This window comes from Heterocephalus glaber, unplaced genomic scaffold, assembly GCF_053883595.1.
Source record: "Heterocephalus glaber isolate CG9 unplaced genomic scaffold, H.glaber_assembly_v1.0 deba00001757, whole genome shotgun sequence".
Taxonomy (NCBI): domain Eukaryota; kingdom Metazoa; phylum Chordata; class Mammalia; order Rodentia; family Bathyergidae; genus Heterocephalus; species Heterocephalus glaber.
This window is the reverse complement of record NW_028258454.1, coordinates 4,524,457-4,551,003: the sequence shown is the minus strand read 5'-3', so window position 1 is coordinate 4,551,003 and position 26,547 is coordinate 4,524,457. Positions and strand designations below refer to the sequence as shown.

At 36.9% G+C, this 26,547-nt stretch overlaps 1 long non-coding RNA gene across 1 annotated transcript in view; it reads left to right on the top strand.

Annotated features, from left to right (window-relative positions):
- Positions 1-5,716, top strand: part of LOC147821241 (uncharacterized) — a 167,912-nt gene extending 162,196 nt beyond the window's left edge. Inside the window, exon 4 of the long non-coding RNA XR_015447413.1 lies at positions 3,778-5,716. This is a non-coding gene — a long non-coding RNA (uncharacterized LOC147821241). The remainder of the gene's footprint in view (positions 1-3,777) is intronic.
- Positions 5,717-26,547: the final 20,831 nt, after the last annotated feature.

Below are 26,547 nucleotides of genomic sequence, written 5' to 3'. Positions count from 1 at the left end.
CTCTCTTCTGTTCCATTAGTCTGTACATCTGTCTTTATGTTAGAACTACACTGTTTTGATTACTGTAGTTTTGTAATAAGTTTTGAAATAAAGTATGTGACCTCCGACTTTGTTGTTTTTCAAGATTATTTTTGCTACTTAGGGTTCCTTGAAATTCCTTGTGAATTTTGGGATAGTCTTTTCTGTTTCTGCAAAACACATTATTTGGCATTTCAATAGGAATTGCATTTAATATACACAATGCTTTTGGTAGCATTGACATCTTGTACTAAGTCTTCTAATCCATGAACACAGGATATCCTCAATTTTCTTTAATTTCTTTCAGTGACATTTTATAGTTTTCATTGCACAGGTCTTTTGCCTGTGTGCTTAAACTTATATCTGAGTATTTTTTTTATTCTTAAATTCTTTTATTGGTACATTTTAGGTATACAATACATTTACATTTATCTTTGGGTGCTTGTGCCTGTACATGATGTATCTTGGTTCTCATTTTTTCCCCATTACCTGTGCGCCCTTCACCCCTAAACCCTTCCCTATTTACATTCTTTGTTTCCATTTTTTTTCCTTTTCTCATAATTTTTCCTTCCCATGCTTTCCTTTCCCCTTCCCCTCCCACCACCCCTACCCCTTTGGACCTTTTCCTATTTCAAAGTATCAATTATTAGTTATTAATCCTTTTGGTCCTTATTTACACTCTGAGTATTTAAAAAAATTTTTTTGAGACAGGGTATCATTATGCAATTCAGGCTGGTCTTGAACTCACTGTATAGCCCAGGCTGGCCTTGAACTTGTAGTGATCCTCCTGCCTCAGACTTTCAAGTGCTCAGATTACAAGCATGTGCCACCATGCCTGACTTTTTGATGTTATTGTAAATGGAATCTTGTAATTTCCTTTTCAGATTGTTTATTGTTAGTTTATGGACACATGACCACATTTTGATTTTGTATCCTGTAGCTTTCTTGAATTTGTTAGCTCTAACAGCATTTTGGTAGACTCATTAAGATTTTCTATGTGTAAGATCATGTGGTTTATGAATACAGATACTTTGATCTCTTTTCCAATTTGGATACTTTTTATTTATTTTTCTTGACATTTTCTAGTAAAGAATTCAAGCATTATGTTGAGCAGAAGTGGTGAAAGTGAGCATTCTTGTGTGTTCTTGATCTTATAGGAAAGCTTTCAGTTTTTCACCTTAAGGATTATAGTCATGGGCTTTTCATAGAGCTTTTATTATGTTGAGATAGTTTCCTTCTGCTATTTTTTAAATTATTAGAGAGTATTAATTTCATTAAATGAACATAGGATGGACAGCACTATCATAGGACCTTAGGAGGTACTATGGTTCAATTTATATAGTTGCCTTTTCCATAAGTCACCTCATCTCTGTCCTTGTTGTGTCTAATATTCCCCAGGTCAGTCTTCCTGGTTCAATATTCTGATACTCTGATCTCTGGTGGTGTTAGTCAAGTTTCCACTGCTGTGACAAAGCCTGACAGAAATCAACCTAAAGGAGGAAAGATTTATTTTAGCTTATGATTTCCCAGATTTCAGTCCATGGTTAGCTGACTCCATTGCTTTTAGTCCTGTGGTTGGCAGAAACATCATGGAAGAAGGACTTAGAAGCAGGGGAAACTGCTCACTTCATGGTAGTCAAGAGAGGAGCTAATAGGAGAGGAGAGGAGAAGGAGGAGAATAGAGGACACCAGAGAGAAAGGGACAAGTTATAGTCTCCAAGGCCACATCTCTATTACTTACACCCTTCAGTTAGGCCCCATCTCCTAATAGCCCATTTAGCTATAAACTCATCAGTGGATTAATCTAATGGTAAGGTTAGTGCCCTCATTATCCTATCACTTCCTTCAAATCCCACCTCTGAATATTACTACATTGGGTACCAAGCCTTCAACACAAGAAAACATTTTAGATCCAATCCATAACCCTGGTCTTCTGCTCTTATTCATAGCCTGTCTGAATGGGCTGGTGGATTTCAGTGGGGTCCCATTTATTTTGTATAAAGACTTTAAACCAATCCTCTTGCTTTTAGTCCAACCTAAACTGTTGAACTTAATAATATCTAGTTAATTCAATTCTTGAAATCTCCAAGGTCTGTAACTTATCATATTTTTGACATGTTATTAGCTTCCTTCTTATTGGATTTCCCATTACAGATACTGGCTTCATTTTTCTCTGGTCTATTAGGCTGCTCCTCATTTATTGCTTTTGTTTCTAGATTTTGTTGACATAGCTCATATGGTCATCATTTCTCTTTTTTTTGTGGATTTATGATTTTTAACTCCTTGTCCTCTCATTTTAATGGTATTTCAGGGGTAAAAGGACAAAATAAATTATAATAAATCCTATAAGTTTATCTATAAATTTATGGATTTAATCTTAAATTCAAAAAAAATTGTTTAGTGTGATGGTGTGTTTTTGTAGTCCCAACTATTCAAGAGGCTGAGACAGGAGCATCACTTGAGCCCAAGGGTTCAAGGCCAGCCTGGGCATCCATCATAGGAAAATCTCTTATCAAACACAAAACAAAACAAAATATTGAAATAAAAATGATTAATACAGATTTAATTAGGCAAATTTGCTGCCTAATTAAATTTAAAAAAGAGATATTTTTGGGTGGAACTGGAGATTGTTTTGTTGAGTGGATTTATGAGGAGAGAAAGATAAGTATTTGATCTTGCTCATGTGGAATGTAGAAAATTGGAAGTTGAAAGTAAAATGGTGATTACTACAGGCTGGGCACAGTCAGGGTGGGGAGAGATGGGAAAAGGATCAATGGATGCCAAGTAACAGGTAGGAGTGAGAAGTGTCGATGTGGTAGGATGACAATAGATAACAGTATGTATGGTACACTTCAAAAAGGTAGAAGAAAGAACTTTCAATGTTTTTGCCTTAAAGAAATAATAAGTTTTTAAGGGTATAAGTATGTTTAACCTGTTTAAAAATTATGTAATGTATACATGTCTCAAATACTATGTTACTCCAATAATATGTTCAACTTTAGTTTTAATATATCAGTTAGGAATAAATTAAAATTAAAAATAAATTTAATCATGGTCATCCTGTAAAAAATAAAATCTTATTAATAGTAAGGTGATGAGGAAAAATAAATATTAATTATTTAGATTAATTGATATTTACTTCAAGTTTTCTCTTCATTTGGCTAATTTTTTCATATAATACCAGGAGACACACATGAGTTAAGAGATTATGACACCAATAATTTATAAGACTGAAAAATGCAAACTACAAATTTGTGGGTTCTGATTAATCACAAATGTGTAAATAAATAGTTTTAGGATGAAAAAATTGTTCCTTAATTTCCCTCTATAATAAGTAAAGTGGTTATTATAAATATTCTTTCCATTATGATATTCAAGGTGATTTGATGTTTACCATTGGTAAGTTTGCATCCAAAGTATGTTAAATGTGGATGGAAGCAGAGCAAAAAAGAACAAACTCGATAAAAGACCAGACATCATTGAAACTCTGGACCCTGAGATAGCCAAGCAGTTTTAAAGAAGACATTGATGTTTTTCTGGATTCTATAACTGTTCAGGACTTTTCCTTGCTGTCTTGTTAGCAGAAGATTAGCATATCACTAATTGCCAATATGTCACGTAGACCATAGTGGGTGCCTCTGGAACTATGCACATAGAAGTAAGAGTATTTTTTGTCTCTTGTATTTTTTATGGACTTTAAATTTTCTATAAATAGCACCTATTGACTTTCAGTAAAAGAAGATTTTATATGTCCTGTAGATGGGATCAACAGGGTGCAGACGGCATAAAGAAGAGGAAGAAAGACATGCATACTGAGCAGGCAAGTGATACAGACCTCTGAGGAGACTAATGTAGTTTCTTCAAAGGGAGACATCCTTGCCCTAATGTCTAACAAAGAGAAGCCATATGTATTCCAATGATTCCACCAACCTTGGACATAGCTCAGTAAATAGAAATAAACTTTGGCCTGGAACTAAATTGTGGAGATTTTCCCTTGACTTTCTCTCTTTGAAAGGTGGGGACTGTATACCACCAATCCTTGAACCTAAGCTGAGCTTAGGGACCAATTAACTGACAAGAATATGGATGGAAATGACACTACCTGACTTACAAGGCAACACTTGGGTCATTCGATCAGTCACACTGGAACCTTGAGCCACAATGAGGAATTTCCACCAGAGGCCACAATACTGAGGTAAAACCCAAACTAGTCCATCTGGAGAGACTACACAGAGAGCCCTCAAACCCTCAGAAGAAAGAGAGGTACCTGGCCAGTGCCTGACTCTGTCAACCCTGATGATCTTTCAGCTCCTGCCATGTCCAGTTGCATCTGTGTGGGAGACACTGAGCCAGAACTTCCCAGTTTCTCAAATCCTTGGCACTAAGAAACAGGAGAGAAAACAAAATGTTTTAAATCACTGAAGTGTCTGATTTTGTGACACAGTTGTAGATAATTGACTTATGGAACCAAAATACTTTTTAAGTATCTATTGTCATATTACAAATGGCTCCAGAACATAGTGGTACAAACAGGCATGTTAGGATGTTCACAGATGCTGTGGATCAAGAACTCAGATGGCACAGTGAGGATGCCTTGTCACTGCTCTGTAATATCTGATGCAGCTACTGGAAAGACAAAGGCTGGGACTAAGTGACTAGGGAGTGGGCATGTGGAGGCAGCTTTACTCACACAGGCTTGGGGGGTGGGTGCTGGCTGCTGCCTAGGGCTTCAGCCACACACCTTGCTGGCCTCTCCATGCAGCCTGGGCTTCCTTAGGCCATAGTGGCTGGATTCCAAGGGCAAGTTGCTAGTCTCTTAAGGCCTGGTCTGGCATCTGAAGTGTTACTTCTGCTGTGCTCACATAGGCCAGATTCAAGGGAAGGAGATGGATGGGGGTGTCAAAGAATTTTGGAATCATTAAAAGAATCATCCTATAGCTTGTAGGCTAGCCAGTGGTCTGGCTCAAGAAGATGAACTGGGTTAATTATATTCTCTTTTTCAAAAATTTGAACTAAGGAATACAAGAAAATGATTTAGTTAGAAGTTTCCACTAGAGAAGAAAGAATACATAAATTATAGTATGGCCATGGTAAGCTAAGTTATTGGAGGATGAGAAACCGAGAAAGCACCACACCTATTGAGCAGAGATACAATGAAAAGAATGGAATGGAAGAAAGTTTGTCCATCCTGGAGAGAGAATATAACAAGGCAGTGGGGCCTCTATAACAGCTCCTCTTTCTGTCAGCTCCTGTTTACTTCCAGTTTATTCCTTGCTTTGACATTGTTCTTATCTTTCTTGCCTGGATTTCTAAGTCACAGTCTATAACACGGTTCTATATGGCAATAACACAGCCCAGAAATGAACAGGGTTGGCAACATTTTCTTCTTTCCTTGGAATTTTGACTGACATATGGTGAGAGGCATATTAGAGAGAAATAATTGCAAAGTGGCCATTCCAGAGTAGTAAGAGCAAGCACTGAGTACTCATTATATCTGTCTGAACTTGGTCATTACAGGCTGGGAAGAAGCCTGTGATAGGATTAAGAAGGGAAAATAATTATTTCTAAAGATATATTGTTTTATCATGCATGTTGCAATGGAAATGGGTAACAGAAAATTTCTTAGAAAAGAAATGATTTTATCCAACCTTAAAAATTATTTTCATAAATAAGGAAATAAATGAAATTTCCAGATACATGTGGTCAATGGATTTTTCTTGAAATTTGAGACTATTTCTCTGGTATATTTTAGTCACATGATTATAAATTCAGTGGCATAGTCTTTAGAAGTATTTTGTTTCTAAAATTATTTTTTAAAATATTTTAAATAAGGTTGTTTTGATTTTATCTACTGTGACCTACCAATCTTCTCACTAAAGGAAAAATGGGTAGGATTCTGGGCCACCATACCACCACTCCCAGTGCAGAGGAGGCTTCTGGGCTGCCATAGCACTCCTCCCAGCACAGAGGTGGCTTCTGAGCCACTGTACCACTGCTCCCAGCACAAAGGAGTTGAGCCATTTGGGTACCAGCAGCACACACATGCACAAGCACACCCAACCCGTTGAAATGAGAAGACATGTAAACAAAACTCAAAACCAGACTTCCAGATCACCTACAGCAATGCCAAAGGGAAACGAGATGGAACACTCTGATACTCAATGACCTCGACTCCCTGAATTGGCAACAAAAGAGGATCTGGAAAAAATGAAACAAGAAATAATTTTTCAGATAACAGCAGAGATTATGCTCATAGCGGAAGACATGATTAATAAATCCAGAGAGGAGCCTAGGAACATGATGGAATCTCAAGATAGGAAAAAAATGGAATCTATAAAACAGATGCAAACTGATTTCCAGGGGATTAAAAACTCCACTGAAAGTCTACACAGCAGAATGAGCCAATGTGAGGACAGAATTTCAGATATAGAAGCTAAGACTGCAATTAGTGACCAGGAAAAGAAGAATTACTTTAAAATTGTAAGGGACAATGAGAAATCAATACAGCAGCTGCTAGAGGATGCAAAGAAGAATAACATAAGACTGATTCGAGTCAACGAAGAAACAGGAGAGAGTGCAGATGACATAAAAAAAACCTGTTCACAGAAGGGATGGCAGAAAACTTCCCAAGTAGGTGAAAAGAACTTGACATACAGATAAGTGAGGCATATAGGACTCCAAATAGCCTCGATCAAAACAAATCTACACATAGGCATCTAATTGTTAAGATTCCAGAAACCCAACACAAGAACAAAGTTCTACAAGCAGTTAGAGAAAAGAAACAAATCACATACAAAGGAAAGCCCATCAGAGTCACAGCAGAGAGAGAAGCTCAGCCAGTCCCAGCACCCAGAAGGAAGCTCCCTGCCTCCATCCCAGACTCCTAGGGCAGAGAAGCTCAGCTGGTCCCAGCACCCAGAAGGAAGCTCCCCCCCGCCATCCCAGGCTTCTAGGGCAGAGAAGGTGATCCAGTCCCACCACCTGGAAGGGAACTCCCCACCTCCATCCCAGGCTCCTAGGGCAGAGAAGCTGAGCCAGTCCCAGAACCCAGAAGGAAGCTCCCCTGCTGCCATCCCAAGCTCCTAGAGCAGAGAAGATGAGCTGTGTGGGCAGCAGAAGCACCCCCTCCCGTGAAAATGAGAAGATATGTAAAAAAGCCTCAAAAACAGACTTCCAGATCACCTACAGCTACCAAAAAGGGAAACAAGATGGAACAATCTGATACTCAACCACCTGGAATCTCTGAACTGGCAACAAAAGAGGATCTTGGAAAAATGAAATCAGAAAGAATTACTCAGATAACAGCAAAGATTGTGCTCATGGTGCAAGACATGATTAATAAATCTAGAGAGGACATAGATAAAAAAATAGAAGACCTGAGAAACACGATGGAATCCCAACGTAGGAAACAAATGGAATCCATAAAACAGATACAGATTTCCAAGAGATTAAAAACTCCATCGAAAGTCTGCACAGCACAATGAACCAATGTGAGGATAGAATTTCACATATAGAAGATAAGATTGCAAATAGTGAGGCGGAAAAGAAAAATTGCTTTAAAATTGTAAGGGAACATGAGAAATCAATCCAGCAGCTGCTAGATGATGCAAAAAAGAATAACATAAGACTGCTTGGAGTCAATGAAAAAAGAGGAGAGAGTGCAGATGACATAAAAACACTGTTCACAGAAGTGATGGCAGAAAACTTCCCAAGTAGGGGAAAAGAACTTGACATACAGATAAGTGAGGCATATAGGACTCCAGCTAGCCTTAATAAAAAAAAAAATCTACACATAGGCATATAATAGTTAGGATTCCAGAAATCCAACAGAAGAACAAAATTCTACAAGCAGTTGGAGAAAAGAAACAAATCACATACAAAGGAAAGCCCATCAGAATCACAGCAGACTTCTCAATGCAAACCCTCAAGGCAAGAAGAGCTTGGACTGATGTATTTCAAGTCCTAAAGGAAAACAGCCTCCAACCCAGATTGATGTACCCTGCAAAACTATTTTTCAAAATTGATGGAGAAATAAGATACTTTCATGATAAAGAGCACCTCAGGAACTTCATAAATATCAACCGGCACTCCAAAAAATTTTAGACAATACCCTAGGAAAAAACAATGTGGATCACAACCCAGGAAACCCAGCAGAATGAATCCATTGGGCGTGACAAATTAAACACAAAAGGGGAGACTCCAACAAAAAGAAAAAGTCATGACAAGGCTTTTAAAACTTTTAACTTCATCTCCCTAATGAGTGTATAATTCAATCTTGTTATTGTACTGATTAGTATTTTTCTGATTCTAGAGTTGCACACCATTCCTTGTGCTATACTGGCTATTTATTATCTTCTTATGTCTACATTTTAATTGGGTTGTCTATAAATGAGCTCTAAGAATTCTTTATATATTCTGGCCATAGGTTATATGCATTGTAAATGTGGTCTGTTTAAGGACTACGTTTCATTTTGCTGATGTCATTTAAAGTTCTAAATTTTGATGGAATCTCATTTATCAATTTTTTTCTTTCATGCATCATGTTTTTTGTATCCTAGGTAGTTCTTGCCTGCCCTGAATTCATAAATATTTTCCCTTATAATTTCTTCTTAAAGTTTTATACTTTTAGGCTTTCTTATCTAGGTTCATAGATCCCTTCAAGTTATTTTCATGTATGGAAATAAAAAGGTTGAGGTTAATTTTTTATATACGGATACCAGGTGTTCTAGTGCCATTTGCTGAAAACACTATCTCTTCCTCGGCTCTTGAATTGAATTTATATTCTGTAAAATGCTAATGTTAAATGATCTTTCAAAACTCAGTGGACCATATATGTGTGGTTTTATTTCTAGATTCTGTTTTATTCAAATGATCTATATGTCTTTCCTTACACCAACACTGCCTTGATTACTGTAGCTCTAGAAGAAATCTTAAAATTAGGTACTAAACGTCTTCCAACACTCCTTTTGTTTTTGTTTTTGTTTTTCACTTTTCTAGGTCCTTTGTACTCCTACATAACTTTTCAACTTCAATATCCAATTCTTCATTTATAGCAAGTATACACAGACCTGAATTTTTATATATACCTTGTGTTTTCTAATCCTGCTAAATTCAAGTACAAGTTCTAGGGGCTCCTAGAGATTTCTTAGTATTTTCTCTGTAGATGATCATTTCATCTACATATGAAGATTTTGCTTCTGCCATGCCAATCTTATCCTAGTTGTGTCCTTTTATTGCCAGACTATTTTGGTGGGGACTAGGTTTCAAAATTTAATGGATAGATAAAGAGTAAGCATATCTGCCCTTTTTTCCCACCTTAAGGAGAAAGCATTGTATCTTCTCCATTTATATAAGGCATTCTTGCTGGAAGTATGGAGTACATGCTTTCATCTGTTGAGAAGTTTCTATTCTACTTCTAGGCTTCTGATAGCTTTTGCCATGAACAGCTGTAGAAATTAGTCCAATACATTTTCTCCAATTAGTGACAGGATCATATGGCTTTTTCCTTTCCTCTGTTAAAATGATGACTTTTGGGGGTGGATCTTCCAATGCTGAACCAACACTGCCATCCCTATAACAAAACCACTTTCTACATCCTGCCACATCTAACTTCCAATAGTTTGTTTTGTTAAACTAATTTCTATCTATGTTCATAGTTTTTTCTTCTATTATCTTTATCCAGTTTTAGGATTAGCACAATGTTGAGTTCCTAAAATGAGGGGAGAAGTGTTCCTTCTTTTTTCTGCTTTAATTGTTTGATGTAATTTATCAGTTAAAATGTTTATGAGCCTGCTGTTGACATATAGGTAGGTTTTCAAGCTAGGAATATACTTTCTTTAATAGGTGCTATTCAAATTTGATATTTCCTCCCTTGTTAGTTTCATTAATTTGTCTTCCAAGGTACTTCTTAGAAGTTGTCAAATTTATTTCAAAATCGATTTCTGAAATATGCTTTCTATATCCTTTTAAATTCTGTAAAAATCTGTGGCAATGTCTCCTAGATCTTAATATTGTAATTTAAAAAATGTATAACTGATATTGTTTTACAGGAAGCAAAGGTCTAAAAGAGCAGGGGAATTGGGGGCATAGGGGAAGGGAAAAAAGAGAAAGGAAAAAATATGAGAAGAGGAAAAAAATTAGAGACAATGTCTTTGCAAATAAGGAGGGGTGGATGGGGTTAAGGGAGGGCAAGGGAATGGGAAGAAAATAAGAACCAAGATACTCATGTAAAGGTACAACATCCCAATTATGAATGTAACTGTATTTTATACCAAAAATGTACCAATAAACTTAATGGGAAAAAAGAGAAAATTATATAAAATGAGAATAAAAAAAATTAATCACAGTAAAAAAAAAAATCACAGCAGACATCTCAACAAAAACCCTCAAGGCAAGAAGATCTTGGAGTGATGTATTCCAAGCCCTAAAGGAAAACAGCCTCCAACCCAGATTGATGTACCCTGCAAAACTATCTTTCAAAATTGATGGAGAAATAAGATACTTTCATGACAAAGAGCACCTTAGGAGCTTCATGAATACCAAAGCAACACTCCAACAAATTTTAGACAATATCCTAGGAAAAGACAATGACAATCATAACCCCAGGAAGCCCAGCAGAAGGAATCCATCAGGCAGAACAAGAAATGAAATGCAAAGGGGGAGAATCCGACAAAAATAAAGGCATGACGATGATACGTCAATACATATCAGCTATAACCATCAGTGTTAATGGTATCAACTCACCAATCAAAAGAAATAGACTGGCAGAATGGGTCAAGAAGAAAGATCCAACAATAAGCTGCATTCTACAAACACACTTAATTCAAAAAGAAACTCATAGACTGAAAGTTAAAGGGTGGAAAACAATACTGCATGTGACGGGAACCCGAAAAAAAAGCAGGAGTAGCTATCCTCTTTGCAGATCAAGTGGATTTCAAACCAACACTGATTAAGAGAGACAAAGAAGGACAGTACTTCCTTGTAAAGGGAACAATCCAAGAGAAAGAGATGACAACCATAAATATCTATCCACCAAACACTAGTGCACATAACTATATAAAACAAACACGGAGATGAAAAGTCATATATGCACTAATGCAATTGTAGTGGGGGATCTCAATACCCCACTGTCACAAATAGATAGATTTATTAGAGACAAAACAAGCAACAAAATAGTGGAACTCAATCAAACTCTTGAACAAATGAACTTACCAGATGTTTACAGAGTGTTCCATCCCACCAAATCAGAATACACATTCTTTTTAGCTTCACATGGGTCATTCTCCAAAATAGTCTGCATACTAGCTCATAGAACATGTTTAATTAAGTGCAAAGGAATTGAACTTATCCCCTGTATATTATCAGACCATAGTGCAATGAAAATTAGAGATCAATACCAAAAGAAACCACAAAAATTTCATAAACACATGGAAATTGAACAACACACTTCTGAGTAACCAATGGGTCACAGAGGAAATTAAAGAAAAAATCAGACAATTACTTCAATTAAATGACAATGACAATACAACATATCAGAATCTATGGAACACAATGAATGCAGTATTATGAGGGAAATTCATAGCAGTGAATACTCATATAAGGAAAACAGGGTGAATCCAATTAAACAGCCTGATGCTGAAGCTGAAGCTTCTAGAAAAAGAAGAGTAGGACAGACGCAAAGCTTATACAAGGAAGGAAATTATAAAGATTGGAGAAGAAATAAATACAATAGAGACTAAGAGAAAGATACAAGAAATCAATGAAGCCAAGAGTTGGTTCTTCGAAAGAATCAACAAAATTGACAAACTCTTAGCCAACCTTATCAGAAAATCTTTATCAAGGAAAGAAAATGCCCAAATCCATGTAATTAGAAATGAAAAGGATGAAATTACTACCGACCCAGCAGAAATCCAGAGGATCATCAATACCTACTTCAAGAATATATACACAATAAGATGGAAAACGCAGAAGAAATGGACAGATTCCTAGATACATATGAATTACAAAAGTTGAAAAAGAAGACCTAAAATTTCTAAACAACCCAATATCAACCAATGAAATTGAGAACTTAATTAAAAACTTACCAACTAAAAAATGCCCGGATCCTGAATTCTACAAGACATTTAGAGAGGAGCTACTGCCAATACTGTTTAAATTCTTCAATGAAATTCAAAGGGAAGCAATACTCCTGAATTCATTCCTGGAAGCAAGCATCACCTTGATCCCCAAAGCAGAGAAAGACCCAACTGAAAAAGAGAACTATAGGCCAATCTCACTAATGATCATAGATGCAAAAATCCTTAGTAAGATACTGGCAAATAGAATGCAAATCATCAAGAAGATCATACACCCTGACCAAATGGGACTCATCCCAGGGATGCAGAGATGGCTCAACACATGCAAATCCATCAATGTAATACACTATATCAATAGCGCCAAGGACAAAAAACATATGATCATCTCAATAGATGTAGAAAAAGCATTTGAGGGGCCAGGGATTTAGCTCAGTGGTTTTGCCGCCTGCTGCGCAAGTGCAAGGACCCAAGTTCGATCCCCAGTACCAACCCCCCCCCCAAAACCCCCCAAAAACAAAAACAAAGAAAAAGCATTTGACAAAATCCAACATGTATTTATGAGAAAAACCCTACAAAAAATTGGAATGGACAGTTTCTACCTCAATCTGATAAAAGCCATCTATGAAAAACAAACAGCCAATATCGTACTACATGGTCAAAAACTGAAATCCTTCACAATAAAATCAGGAACAAGGCAGAGATATCCACTATTGCCACTCCTGTTCAATATACTTTTGGAAACATTGGCCACAGCAATTAGACAACAGAAAGAAATAAAAGGAATAAAGATACTAAATGAAGAAGTCAAATTGTCATTATTTGCATATGGCCTGATACTCTATATAGAAGATCCCAAGAATGCCATGAAATGTCATCTAGACTTAATGACCAAATTCAGTAGAGTAGCTGGATGCAAGGTCAATACACAAAAATCAATAGCTTTCCTCTACACGAACAATAGACTCACTGAGACAGAAATAGGGCAAACAATTCCTTTCACAATAGCATCCAAAACCTGAAATACCTAGGAATCAACCTAACAAAAGAAATCAGAAACCTCTTCTCTGAAAACTGTAGCACTCTGAAAAGGGAGATTGAAGTTGATATCAGAAAATGGAAAGACATTCCTTGCTCCTGGGCAGGAAGGATCAACATAGTGAAAATGGCTATACTTCTAAAACTGCTATACAGACTCAATGTAATTACAATTGAAATCCCAACAGCATACTTCACAGCCCTTGAGAAACCAATCCAAAAATTCATTCTGAACAAGAAAAGACCTAGAATAGCAAAAGCAATTCTAGGCAACAGAGACATGCCAGGGGGTATCACAGCCCCCTACTTGAAACTATACTACAAAGCTACTGTGATAAAAATAGCATGGTACTGGCAAAGAAATAGACCTGAGGACCAGTGGAACAGATTAGAAGATGCAGAAACAACTCCAGATACACTCAGCCACCTCATCTTTGATGAAGGAACCCAACACCCTTACTGGAGGAAAGATAGCCTCTTTAACAAATGGTGCTGGAAAAAATTGTTTCAACTTACCAAAGCTTAAAACTAGACCTACATCTCTCACCATGCACTAAACTAAAATCAAAATGGATTAAAGCTCTAAATATTAAAATAGAAACACTGAACCAGCTGGAACAGAGGTTAGGTAGAACTCTTGAAGATATTGGAGTATTAAAATATTTTATGAACAAAACCTCAGTTGCCCGTGAACTAGCACAAACAATCAAAAGGTGGGATCTCTTCTTACTAAAAAGCTTCTGCACAGCAAGAGAAATCAAGAACAGTGTGAAGAGACAACCCACAATGTGGGAAAAAATTATCACCTTCTGTTCCTCAGACAAAGGTCTACTACCTAGAATCTATAAAGAACTTTAGAAAGTCGGGCCTCCTAAATTTAAAGACCCAATCCAAAAATAGGCATCTGAAATGAACAGACATTTCTCAGACAAAGAAGTAGAAATAGCAAATAAACATATGAAAAAATGTTCAACATCACTGGTCATTTGAGAGACGCAAATGAAAACAATGCTGAGATTCCACCTCACTCCAGAAAGAATGGCTGCTATCATGAAATCAACCAATAACAAATGCTGGTGGGGCTTTGGGGAAAAAGGAACACTGCTCCACTGCTGGTGGGGGTGTAGACTGGTGCAAGCACTTTGGAAATCAGTATGGAGCTAACTCAAAGAACTAGGACTGGAAGTCCCATTTGATCCAGCTATTCCCCTGCTGGGTATCTTCCCCAAAGAATAAAAGAATCATACCACAGTGATACATGTGCACCCATGTTCATAGCAGCACACTTTGTAATAGCTAAAATTTGGAAGCAGCCCAGTTGCCCATCAACTGGAGAGTGGATCAAGAAAATGTGGTGTTTTTTTAAATAAAATGGAGTACTACTCAGCCATAAAAAAGAGAAATTATAGACATTTATTGCTAAATGGATGCACATTGAAACGATACTCTTAAGTGAAATATTGTATACACATGTATAAATACTGAATAGTTTCTCTAGTGTGAGAAAGTGAAAGTGTAAGGATTAAAATTTATAATAGAGAATGTGAAATAGGAAGAAAAGGTGCAAAGGGGAGGGGGATGTGGGAAGGAGTTAGGGGAAAGGAAAGAAGGGAATGGAATTAATATGAGAAAAAGAAAAAATGGAAACAAAGTCTTTATAAATGGGGAGGGATGGAGGAGTTGAAGGGAGGGTAGGGGAAGGGGGAAAAGTAAGAACCAAGAGAGATTATGTAAAGGTGCAAATTTCCAATGATGAATGTCATTATATTGTTTACCTAAAATGTAGCAACAACATAAAATTTTTACAAAAGAAGCAAGAAGAACAACAAAAAAAAATAAAGGAAAAATGGGCACTTATTGAGATGCTACTATAAAAAAAGTGTTGACTACAAGAATATAATTATTTTAGTATAAAGAATAAAGAATTCTGAGCTGTGTATTGTACCTATACAAGTATTTTTTCATACAGGGTTCTTCCAACAAAGACTCACTTAAAATTTTACCAATAGAGTATTTTGAGCTGTTCATTCTATGACAGCAAAGATAATGATGAAAAGTCAGGTCAAGTAAGGGCTGTTCCTTCATACAAGGATCTCCTTGAAAAACTCTTGGGCTTTTTACACATCTATACTACAGCATGCTAACATTTAATACATATTGTAGTTATATAACCTAATCAACGTACCAAAGATATAATTGATCTTTCTCCTGTAGGAGGAACATACAATAATAATGCCCTAATTTTGTATGTCTCTGTTCTATAATGACAGGCTGTCATTTTCTATAATTTACCAGAGATTATGAGCAACGTGTGTAGGCTGAGTATAGTTGCTTAGTAACCACCTTATAAAATTTTCTTAAATGTAATTGCTTCTCTGCCAGGGAAATATTGAGCCCACAAATTTGCATTGGACTGCTCTCTAAGCACCTCAACATATTAAATATCCCTGTGCTTTTTTATTTCAAATGATTTTTAAATTCTGTTAAGGTAAGCCACCTTTGTTAGGATCATTATTTTTCTTTGAACAAAGTGAGACTTCCAAATGATTATTTCTACACTATCATTTTCCCTACTATTTTTCTGTATCTCTTTTCATATTACTTTTTTAAAGTTGATGATAGAAACTTGTGAAGAATCATGAAAATCCCCAGTTTCATTTTGAATGATTCTAAATGCTTTTTAAGACCACTAATTTGATTTTTTTTAAAACCTGGGGTATCAAAATTTGTACCTGAATGTTCAAATTGAATATTCTTGTCTTAGTTACTTTCTCATTGTTGTTACAAAACACTTGACACTCACAATTTAAAGAAGGTAAGGTTTATTTTACCTCACAGTTTGTAGAGGTTTCCAACCATAGTTGGCTGGTTCCAAGGCAGGGCAACATGGCAGAGGAGAAGCAGCTCATGGGATGCCATTTGGAAGCAGTGGCCATCAAGGAAGGAGGAGGTACACATACCCTTCCAGGTCGCACCCACAGTGACCCACCTCTCCATCTCTGGGCTTCACTTCCCAACAATACACCCAGCTACAAGCCAGTCAGTGGACTAATCCAGTCACACACAATCATGATCCAGGCACCTCCCCAAAACCCCAACTAGGAATGCATGAGTCTTTAGGGGAACGCCTTGATATAAGCCACAACAGTTCTCCTGAGTTTGACCTTAATTCCAACTCTGGCTGTTAGCCAAACATCTATATTGTTATTTAAGAAAATGTGGAGCCTGTGCAGACATCTAGCACAGAACTTTACTTTTTATTTGTGTCTGCCTTAAGGATGAAATGGCTAGCAACTAAAATTCACTTCAATACCATTGTTAGTATTTCAGGTAGTATTTCCAATCATTAATTGCTGTGTTATTTTAACTGTCCATCTTTTCCTATTTGCTAGAAAGACCTTAGATTGATGTAGGAATAGTTCACAGCTGAGAAAAAAGTCGACTTTCCCTTTGATTCTAAGTTTGAGTTGGGTATGAGATAGAAGAGACTAGAAATGAATTTGAAGAACTGATACTGTAGAATTTGTTCATACTTCTGGCTCCCAACCCCTAGACTTAATAAATGATCTCTAAGCAAGAGGCAGGGAGAAATTAGAGAAAGAAAAAAAGAGACTAGAAGCAGTGCAGTGACTGTGCTCTCTGAACCCCACCAATCTACCCTCTAAAGCTTTTCTTCCATCTCAGAATCCTGGAGAAGGAAGCATCAGGTGCATTCTAGAATAACAGCAAGGCTTAGAGAGAAACTTAACAAAATGGCAGATGGTATATATGGAAAAGAGTGTCCAGAAACAAACTCCTTTGCTCCCCAACCTTTCCCTGAGATGCAGTTATTTCTGGGGCCCAGCATGGGGACACAGAAAAGTGAGCAAAGAGTGAGAGCTGGTAAGCCTGCCAGGAGGTCACCTAGCAGGGCTGAGTAGATCTTTGCTAAAAGGATGCTGAACGCATCCAACCAGGACCCTGATGGGGTGCAGAGCTAAACTCGGGACTGGTGATATAGGGGGGATAGATGTAACTCCCAAAGCAGGTAAATATTTGAAACTCGAGTTCGTGTTCTACAAAATTGAAGAATGAATTCTAGAAACAACAGAGGTTAAGAGTAGGAAAGATTTATTGAGAGAAAGATAGCTTCTGTCTAAGAGAGACAGAGGAGGGTCCAGAAACTGGGTAGCCCATCCAACATGCTTTTCAAAGGTGTTTTATATGGCAAATCCATGAGGTGAGGCAGGTACAAAGTGGGACAAAACTGCAAGACCAAGTGGAAAATCACAAGGTGGCATGAGGTGGGGGAAAACCATGACCAACCAAAAAGAGTACAGGTACCATCACCCAGGTAATATTGATTAAATGGGGATCAAATGGGAAAACAAGTCACATACAAAGAACTTCCCATTTAGAATATCAATCACTGAAATCTATCTCCAGGAGAGGTAGTACCTCTTTTCTTCTTTATAATGCTAACCAGTAAATGTGCTTTAATTGTTCTTCATGTTGGCTCCTTCTGCTATGTTTGCACCTTGAGGGCTGGTGCCTTGAGGGCAGCCCTGTCTAACTTCCTACAAGATATCTAATTAACTTACCTATCTACAATACTGGCAAGACCCGGGAGCCAAGAGGAAGATTGTGGTCAAGAGCCCTGAGCTCTGCCTGAGACAGCACAGGGTGGCCTTTGAGCCAGGAGAACAGGTGTGCTACATCAGCAGTAGACACCCACAGAGCCATGACCTCAGAGAAGTTACTACGTGTGTCATACCAAGGCATATGCTCCCAGAGGCTTCCGTAGGACTCAGGTACTTTCTTGGAGAGAAGGACAGAGGGGGTCAGAACATCCAGCTCTTTAACTTAACTTAGTAGGTGACTTTATTATAAGATAAAGATCTGGAAAAAATATTTTTTGTACTGGCAATTGAACCCAGGGTCTCATGCTTGCTACCCCTGAGCTATATCCCTGATCCTTTTTATTTTTCTTTTGAGTCACAGTCTTGCTTGCCTTGAACTTGTGATCTTTTGCCTCAGCTTCTCAAGTAGCACCTGGCCAAAAATCTCAAAATCTTGATTGTGAGAAAAATCACTGCTAGACTGAGAAAATCTAGAAAACACGTGTTCCAACTTATCCACTAGATAGTTCAGGAAAACAAAATGAACTGAGTTATACAAATAAAGAAAGTGAACACATTTGGATCATGTTTAATTAACACTTGTGTGGCTCAGCCTTACTGTAAACCTCAAGACAGAAAGGGGTGGGGGGGTGAATATGGGAGGAGGCAAAAGAGGAGGCAAGTCTGCATGTATCAAAGTATCTGTCCCCCATGGGACTGTCTGGGGTATCATCAAGAGCAGGCTATCTGGACAGAAGCCTACTTTGAATCCTGGCTCCACCAATTACCAGTTTTATATTTCAGGACAACTTATTTGATAGTCCTGAATTGAATTTTTCTTATCTGTTGAAATATGATAATAGTTAATATGCAACATTAGAAGATTGTGGTGGCCTCTTGAGATAACATATATAAAACTTTTGGCAAATAGTAAATGGGATATAATTATAATAAGTCCCCAACTGAGTTTGTCCCGGGAGAATGTTTGAAAGTCAGATTCGTTCATAAGTTCAACAAAATGAATCTTATACACCTTCGACACAAGTATACAATGTAAAGCATAAAAAACCCAAACACACATACAAACAGTAAGTCCACAACTGTACTGCACTACTGTACACTATCTCACTGCACAGTATGCACACAGCAGGACAACTGTGACAATGTCTGGCAGACACGTGAGCTATTTCTGTGATTTGTTTGCATGTATGAATGTAGGTCCATTCATATCTGTGAAAGTTTGCATCTCAAATGTTTATAAATTGGGGACTTATTGTACAGTGTATCTTGTGCTTGACCTCCAGTGCTCTCTTCCTATCTATCTCTAACTCTACCAACCACTTCCATGCCCCTCCTTATGGAAGAAGGCTCCAAGCAGGCATAACTTCTCCCTCATTCACTTATTTATCCATGGTGTCTGGTACAAAGTAGGTGCCCAATAAATAAGTGTTGAGTGAATAAATTGGGGCAGGGCTCTAGGGAGAAAGGTGGAAGTATGAAAGCAGGTTCACCTATAAAGTAAACTCCAAATGGAAGGGGAAAGCTTAGACCTCAGTGGAGTGAACAGAAGAGTAGCTGATAATTAGTGGTGTCGAAGGTGAGCAGATTTTGATCAGAGTGAGGGAAACAGAACACAATCGCACATAGACATATTTATAATAGAAAAGAAACAGAAATCTCTGGTATCTATACACAAAACAATCTTGTGCCATACTAGTATACTTTATAGATCACTGCTTGTGTTTTTCAGCAGTTTGGTGTACATGTCTGAGTATGCACCTGGATGTATGTTTCTAGTGATACTTCTGAATGTGTAGAAAATACTTGGACTAGATTTTTCAATTTTACCAGATTGTTTTGTGTTTTGGTCATCTATCTATCTATCTATCTATCTATCTATCTATCTATCTATCTATCTGTCTATGTATCTATCTGTCTACCTATCTATCTATCATCTATCTATCTTTTATCTCTATCGTTTACCACCTGCAAACTGTTTTCTATATGAAAAGTGTAAATGGAATTTACACCACAAGGTCAGTACTAATGTTTATGAATCTTTAAGAACTTGTAAAGATTAAGAAAAATTAAAAAGATTTTCATATGACATTTCAAGACCACTGTAGGTTTTTAGAATACAATTAACCTTTAGGCCTGGCTCATTTATAAAACAGGTAACAGATCTGACCTTGGAACAAGAGCAAAATCTTAAAGGACAATGGGATTAGGACATAGCATGCTTTCCTTCTTTCTTCCCTTTTATCCTATTTTCTCCCAAATTAAAAGCTTTTAAATTTCATGTTTATAGTTTTCATTATTTTTATCATAACTTCTGGGAATGATGTCTAATGGTTTTCTGAAGGAAGAATATTTCTAATTTTGAAGAGATTTAATATCCTTGACAGGTGATACTGTTCAATTCTGTTTTTCCAGAAAATTCTCATTTGATTTCCTTATTTTTTGGCATAGAAGTGCTCTGTGCTCAAAGTGATCTGCTCTGATATTGTGACATTTTTAATCAAGCCCTAAATAAATGTTCTTTTATTCATGAGAATAGGAAAAGGTTAATTCTTCAATTCTTTTGAAAATAATCCTGACAAATATATGCTCATTCAAAGACTATATGAATATGTCATCATTCAATAATCCAGAACAAATGTTTTATGCTTTTTGCAAAAATCTCTCTCAGAGACCATAGGCAGGAAAAGGTTGACCGGGGGGAGCCAATAACAGAACCCAGCTGAGTAGCAAAGATATGAATCTCAAAGCTTAATATCACAGTATCACATGAAGCATTTGTTAAGCCACAGATCTCTGGGTTGTATACCCAGTGATTTTGATTTAATGGATGGTATAGTGGGTCGAATGCCAACCTCTAAAAATTATATTCACATTTTAATCGCTGGAATCTGTGACTATGACCTTATTTAGAAAAATGGACTCTGAAGATAAAATTAAATTTAAAAATGTCAAGATTAGATCATCCTGGATTATTTCTCTCGATGGTAAATCTAATACAGAAGAGGAAATGACAACAGGGAGACTGTCACATGAAGACAGACATTGGAGTTTTACAGCCACAAGCTAAGGAAGATAGAAGAGGAATGATCTCCCTACCCCTAAAACCTTTGGAGGCCACATAGTTTGGCTGACACCTTGATTTCAGACTTATGGCCTCCAGAATTATGAGAGAAAAAATTTCTGTTGTTTTAAGCTATCGGTTTATGGTGATTTGTCACAGAAGCTCTAGAAAACTAATACAGGTGAGGACTGAGGACTTGTATTTCCCATAAGCCAATGCTGCTGGTTAAGTGGCCCAAGCAATGAGTAGCACTGATCTGTTAGGTTCTCCAAGTTCATATGGAAATGAAATCCGGGGATTTCTCATAAGACAATTGACTCAGGATATTTAGATCATCAAATATTCTAGTATGTCTGGAGATGAACAAGACTGAAACTAAGAAGTTAGTTCTCCCCTTGGTGATACTTTCAGCTACATAGGAAGCCTTGTTTCCACAGGGTCTGTCAACTCTTGTTCCTGGCTCCTACCTTCTTCCTTTCTTTCTCTCTGCTTTCTGGATGCCATGGGGTGAGCATCTTTCTCGCACCATGCCCTTCTGTCATGCCATTTCTACCTTGGAACCAGCCAACCATGGACTGAATCCTCTGAAACTATGAGTCAAATAAAACCTCTCCTCTTTTAAATTGTGGGTATCAGGTATTGTGTCCCAGTGACAGGAAAGCTAACTAATTCAGAGTCCATAAAAGTCTTATTCACCACTATACCCTCATTTTCTAACACAGAGTTTGACATACAGTAGATACTCAGTAAACATACTGTTGAAGAGAAGGTGAATCCTGCCCTAAATAATGTGGAATTAAGAGTCTCAGAGATTACTGTTCTTGGAAGGAGGTTTGGTGTTTATCTGTTGATTGTAGATTTTTATTAAGCAGATTTAGTGGACAAAATCAGAAGAAGAAGTAAAACAGATGATTATTAAGTTCTTCTTTCTGTGCAATACAATTTATTGAATTAAAGTATATGTTTCATAAGTATATTTACATGTTGTCAGTTCCTATAATTGGTGCAATCATGCTTTTTACATCTGAAACAAGTTGATTATCTGTCAACTCATGTTATATAACTGCAAAAAAAATGATGACTTTCTGGAAAGCACTCATTTTAATAATCACAAAGTACCTATGTTTTATTAGGTATTTAATGATAGGTTTTGAAACTGCAGCTTCTTCCTTTTTCTAATCAACAATATGAAATTAGCTTTTTGAGTGGGCCTCTACTCTTTATTTCCAAGAACAATGTGAGCAATTTGCTACTATGACTACCTAACACTGGGAAAAGTTTAATTGTTGAATTCCTAGCTAGCACAAGACCTGCTATTCAGGTTTGGCGGAGTCACTAGCTCCAGCTCCAGCTATGCAAGGTGACCTAGCCAAATTCAGGAGAAACTAACAGACTTATTATTCTTCAGTGGCACCTCCTAAAGGGTGTTCATCAATTAGATTGTATTTTATATATTAGTACTAGCCAAACTATTCTGTTAGTAAGTTCAGAGTCTACGTTTCGAATTCAGGTCTGTATCCAAAGACCGCATTCTTTTCACCAGACTGTCTTAGGAAATACTGAGTGTAGGCAGTTCCACTTCAAGCTATGATGTGAAAGGATGTGAAAGACTTTTACTTCCATGGCAACAGCATGAAAAACCAAGACAACACATAACTCACACTTCCCTGTGAGGCTCATGAAGCATGGTGGGTGTTGGGAAGCTTCTATAAACTGATTACCAGACAGAAAGGTGAGTGGTATGCTTCTGTAGCTTTGGGGAGGCTTTCGGGTGCTTTGGATACAAGGAGGAGGAGAGTCAGTCAAAACCCAAGGGACTTGACTGATCCACAAAGAAGCGATGATGATAGAGTGTGCAAGTGAATGTCACCTCGCCCCAAGTGGAATAGATATGAAGAAAATTAATCCCAGAACACCAGAGTCAAACTGATGAGAACAAAGATAAACTAGAATGGAATTGGGGGAAAAAGATATAGTACACACAGACAAGAATTATGACTGACTTCTCATAAGAAGCAATGTAAGATAAAAAGATAATGGAATTACATCTTCAAAGTGGTAAATAAGCCCCTATTAATCTGGAATTTCACATGCAATGAAAATATCTTTCAAACATAAAGACATTTTTCAGAAAAACTGAAACTGAAGGAAACTGTCACATAATATGTAAAAGAGATTTTCAGTTTAAGAGAAATGGTAGAAAATTTGGATATATAATGAGTAAAGAGTATTATAAACAGTACAAAAATGATAAAGATACAAAAATATAAATTTTCCTTATTTCTTTGAAAGATGTTTGGCTATTTAAAACAAGCCCTGCATAAATACATAATAAACATCAAAAAGAGAGGAAGGGATACATAAAAATATAATGTTGTAGGAACTTAACATATATGAAAGCTGTTAATTTCAGATAAATTCTGATAAGCTAAGGATGCATAGAACAAAACTAGAGATAAAACAAAGAGATATAGATAAAAATCAAGAGCACAATATTAAATACTAAAAAGTACTTAATTATGGAGTAAAAGTGCCCATATAAATGATTAAGAATTTTAAAATGATTAATCTTATTATAAGAAAAGTTAAATAATCTTTCTACTTACTTTACAAATATACTACAAGTTCATTGTCAGGTAAAGAGGCAAATCAAAGATTAAGTAGCCAAATATGTAGGGTAAAATATTATAAAAGTATATCAGCAAATTAATTGATACCATGTTCTTCTTCTGAATTTTGTGAATATTATAGCAATTTGTCACCATTTAAACTTAAAAAAAATTGAAAAGTAAAACAAATCCTTTTAAATGTTTATATTTACAGTTTGATGAGCTTTGACAGAGGTATATACTTGAGTAACCACTACAAATAACTGAGAACATACCTATCACCAAAAATCTCCCCTTGCTCCTTTGCAATAAGTCCCCATCTGTGTTAGTTACTTTCTCATTGCTGGGACACATTAACCAATACCTACAATTTAAAGGAAGAAAGGCTTATTTTGGCTCACAGTTTGTAGAGGTTTTAGGCCATAGTTGGCTGGCTCCAAGGCAGGGACAGCATGGCGGAAAAGAGTCAGCTTATGGGATGGTAGCAGAAAGCAAAGGGGATCAAAAGAAGAGGAGAGAGATAGACCCTTCCAGGCCACATCCCCTTTGGCCCACCTCCTAACCAGGCTTTTCCTTCCAACATCACATTTAACCGTAGACTCATCAGTGGACTAATCCACTGATGAGTATCACATCCCCATGATCTAATCACTTTCCAAAAGCCCCACTTATGAGCACATGAGGCTTTGGAGCAACATCTACATATAAATCATAATACCACCTAACCCTGGCAACTATATCTGTATTCTTTGATCATAAATTTGATTCCTCTTTTCAAAATTTCATCTAGATCAAAGAGTGATGAATTTTTTTGTTTGATTTCTTTTATTCAGCACAAGTTTTCTGAGATTCATGTAAATTTATCTGTAGTTCATTTTTATTTTGTTGGTATCTTGGATATTCTGTTTTATTTATATCGATTTACCCGTGGAAGGACATTGAATCGTTTTCAGTTTTTGACTCTTACGAATGAAGCTGCTAGGAATATATGTGGGTATGTCACTTTGTGAACAAATGTTTTCTTTTTTTTAGCCTAATGAGATCAGGGTAGTAACTGGATAAATAGTAAAATAGGCAAAATGAGCATTTTACAAATAAAGAAACCAAGGCATTTTTCCTGTAGGCTGACCTCAGTGGACATCATGAAAAAAAGCCTCCTGCTGTAGCATTTCTTGCTTTTGGGAACTTCCAGGGCAAGCTACTGCTGGGGAGAAAGGCACCATGGTTCTGTGTCCTCATTCAGAGGGCTAGGCATCCCAAGACAAGAGCCATCTCTGACCATCCCTCTTGCTTGCTATGCTGTACAGTGCTATCCCAGTTCCCGAGTAAACACAGAAAGAGAAAACAATAATAGGGGCGAGGTGCATAGCAAAACTGGTTCTTGGTAACTAGAGTAAAGTTTCCACATTTTATGATGATGACATAGTGCAGTGCTGGCTCCAGGAATCATGGAAGAGGGGAGGGACATGGGAAATTTTGTTGATGTGAACTTAAACATCATTGGTCACCTGGTGTGGATTCCAAAGTATTTAGGATTTCAGTTCCTACTTGAGGAAAACTGAGACCTTTCTCAAAGGTTTCTGACAGGGAAGAATGGTGCCAGGGTGTGTTGGTAAATGTTTAACAACCAGCGTTCTGAACAAAGAAAAAGGCTTGTTATGTAATGTTTGCCAACTTCTTTGATGTGGACACCCCCGACTTGGCTGATTTAAAACTACCAAGGTGACATCACCATCCTGGCGTGGCAGTGGTGCACAGCAGTGAGTCCTGGAGGTCATCACACGATCTGGAGACAGCAGCTAAGAGCTCAAGAGCAGAGAGAGAGTGGTAGGTTGCAGTATAATCAGAAAGTGGAGTTTTGAGTATTTATTACCTTTGCTTTCAATATTATAAATATATTTTGTACATAGGGAGGGGAGGGGACTTGAGGGAGAGAATAGGATAAAATAAAAACAATTTATTAAAAAGTATAAACATAAAGGCAAAGATCTTGTGTGTAATTTGACTATTCACCTGAAACATTTAATAGATTTTGTTTTGGTAGCTTTTCCTCACCTGTGGTATTTTAACTTGTCTTTTTTCTCTTCAGCTGCTCTGTTTCCAAAGGGTTTTTATGCAATGTCTTGGCTTCAAATTTAGTTGTTTCACTCAGCTGTTTGGGCCTGATTCACTTTGTGACATTAATGCCTGAGATATTTTTAAAGACTAACATTCTGATGGTGAAACATTTACCAAACAAGATTTTTTGTTCAAATAGAATTCTGAGCAGACTAAATGTCACTATTTCCCACTGTTTTTCATGACACTAAGCTATAGTCTTCCACTGATTTATTCTCCTGAATGAGTTTGTTTACTAATGTAACTTTGAAATATATAACATTTTCAATTTCCAATAAGTGACAAATATAAATTTGAGGCATTTAAAATGTTCTGCTTGTTATAGAAAGAAAGCAACTTATAAGTGGCCTTAAACAATGTAGCCTTGAGTTTTACTTTTAGTTTATTCTGTACAAAATAATTTCAATATAATATTCTATGCATCAGATTTACAGTCTTGTTTTATAAAAACATGAGAAACAATGTGAAGAGACATTTTGTGAATAATTCATGGTAATGATTTATCAACTATAGAGAGAAAATAAAGGGCTAAATGAGTCTTTTTTCTTCCAGAAAAATAGAACCTTGATTTTTTCATGTGTTCTTATCCACACTCTATGCCTTATTTAGAAATAATATAAAACTAGTGTTTTTTAGTAACCTTTATGCTTTTCCAAACCACTGCTTGTTCAGTGCCACTCATTTATCCATTCATTGATCCATCCATCCAACCATCCATCCATTTAACAAATAGTGCCTACTATGTGCCAAGCCCATATCTCCTGCAGTGAAAAGTTGACATAGCTGAGGCCTTGATAGTTAGAATCACAGATTCCTAACAATATAGAATCACCAGCCAAGGCATCATGTCTTTTACATTCATTTTCCCTGACCAGGAAGCTAGAAGCCTGAATCAAAGATGAGGACATCTGGGTGTATGCTCCTCAGGAATCTGTCTGTCTGTTCTTCCTGAAGCCTCAGAGCTGCAGGGCCAGCACACCTTGCCCTATTGAGAGCTGGTGTTTCCCCATGCA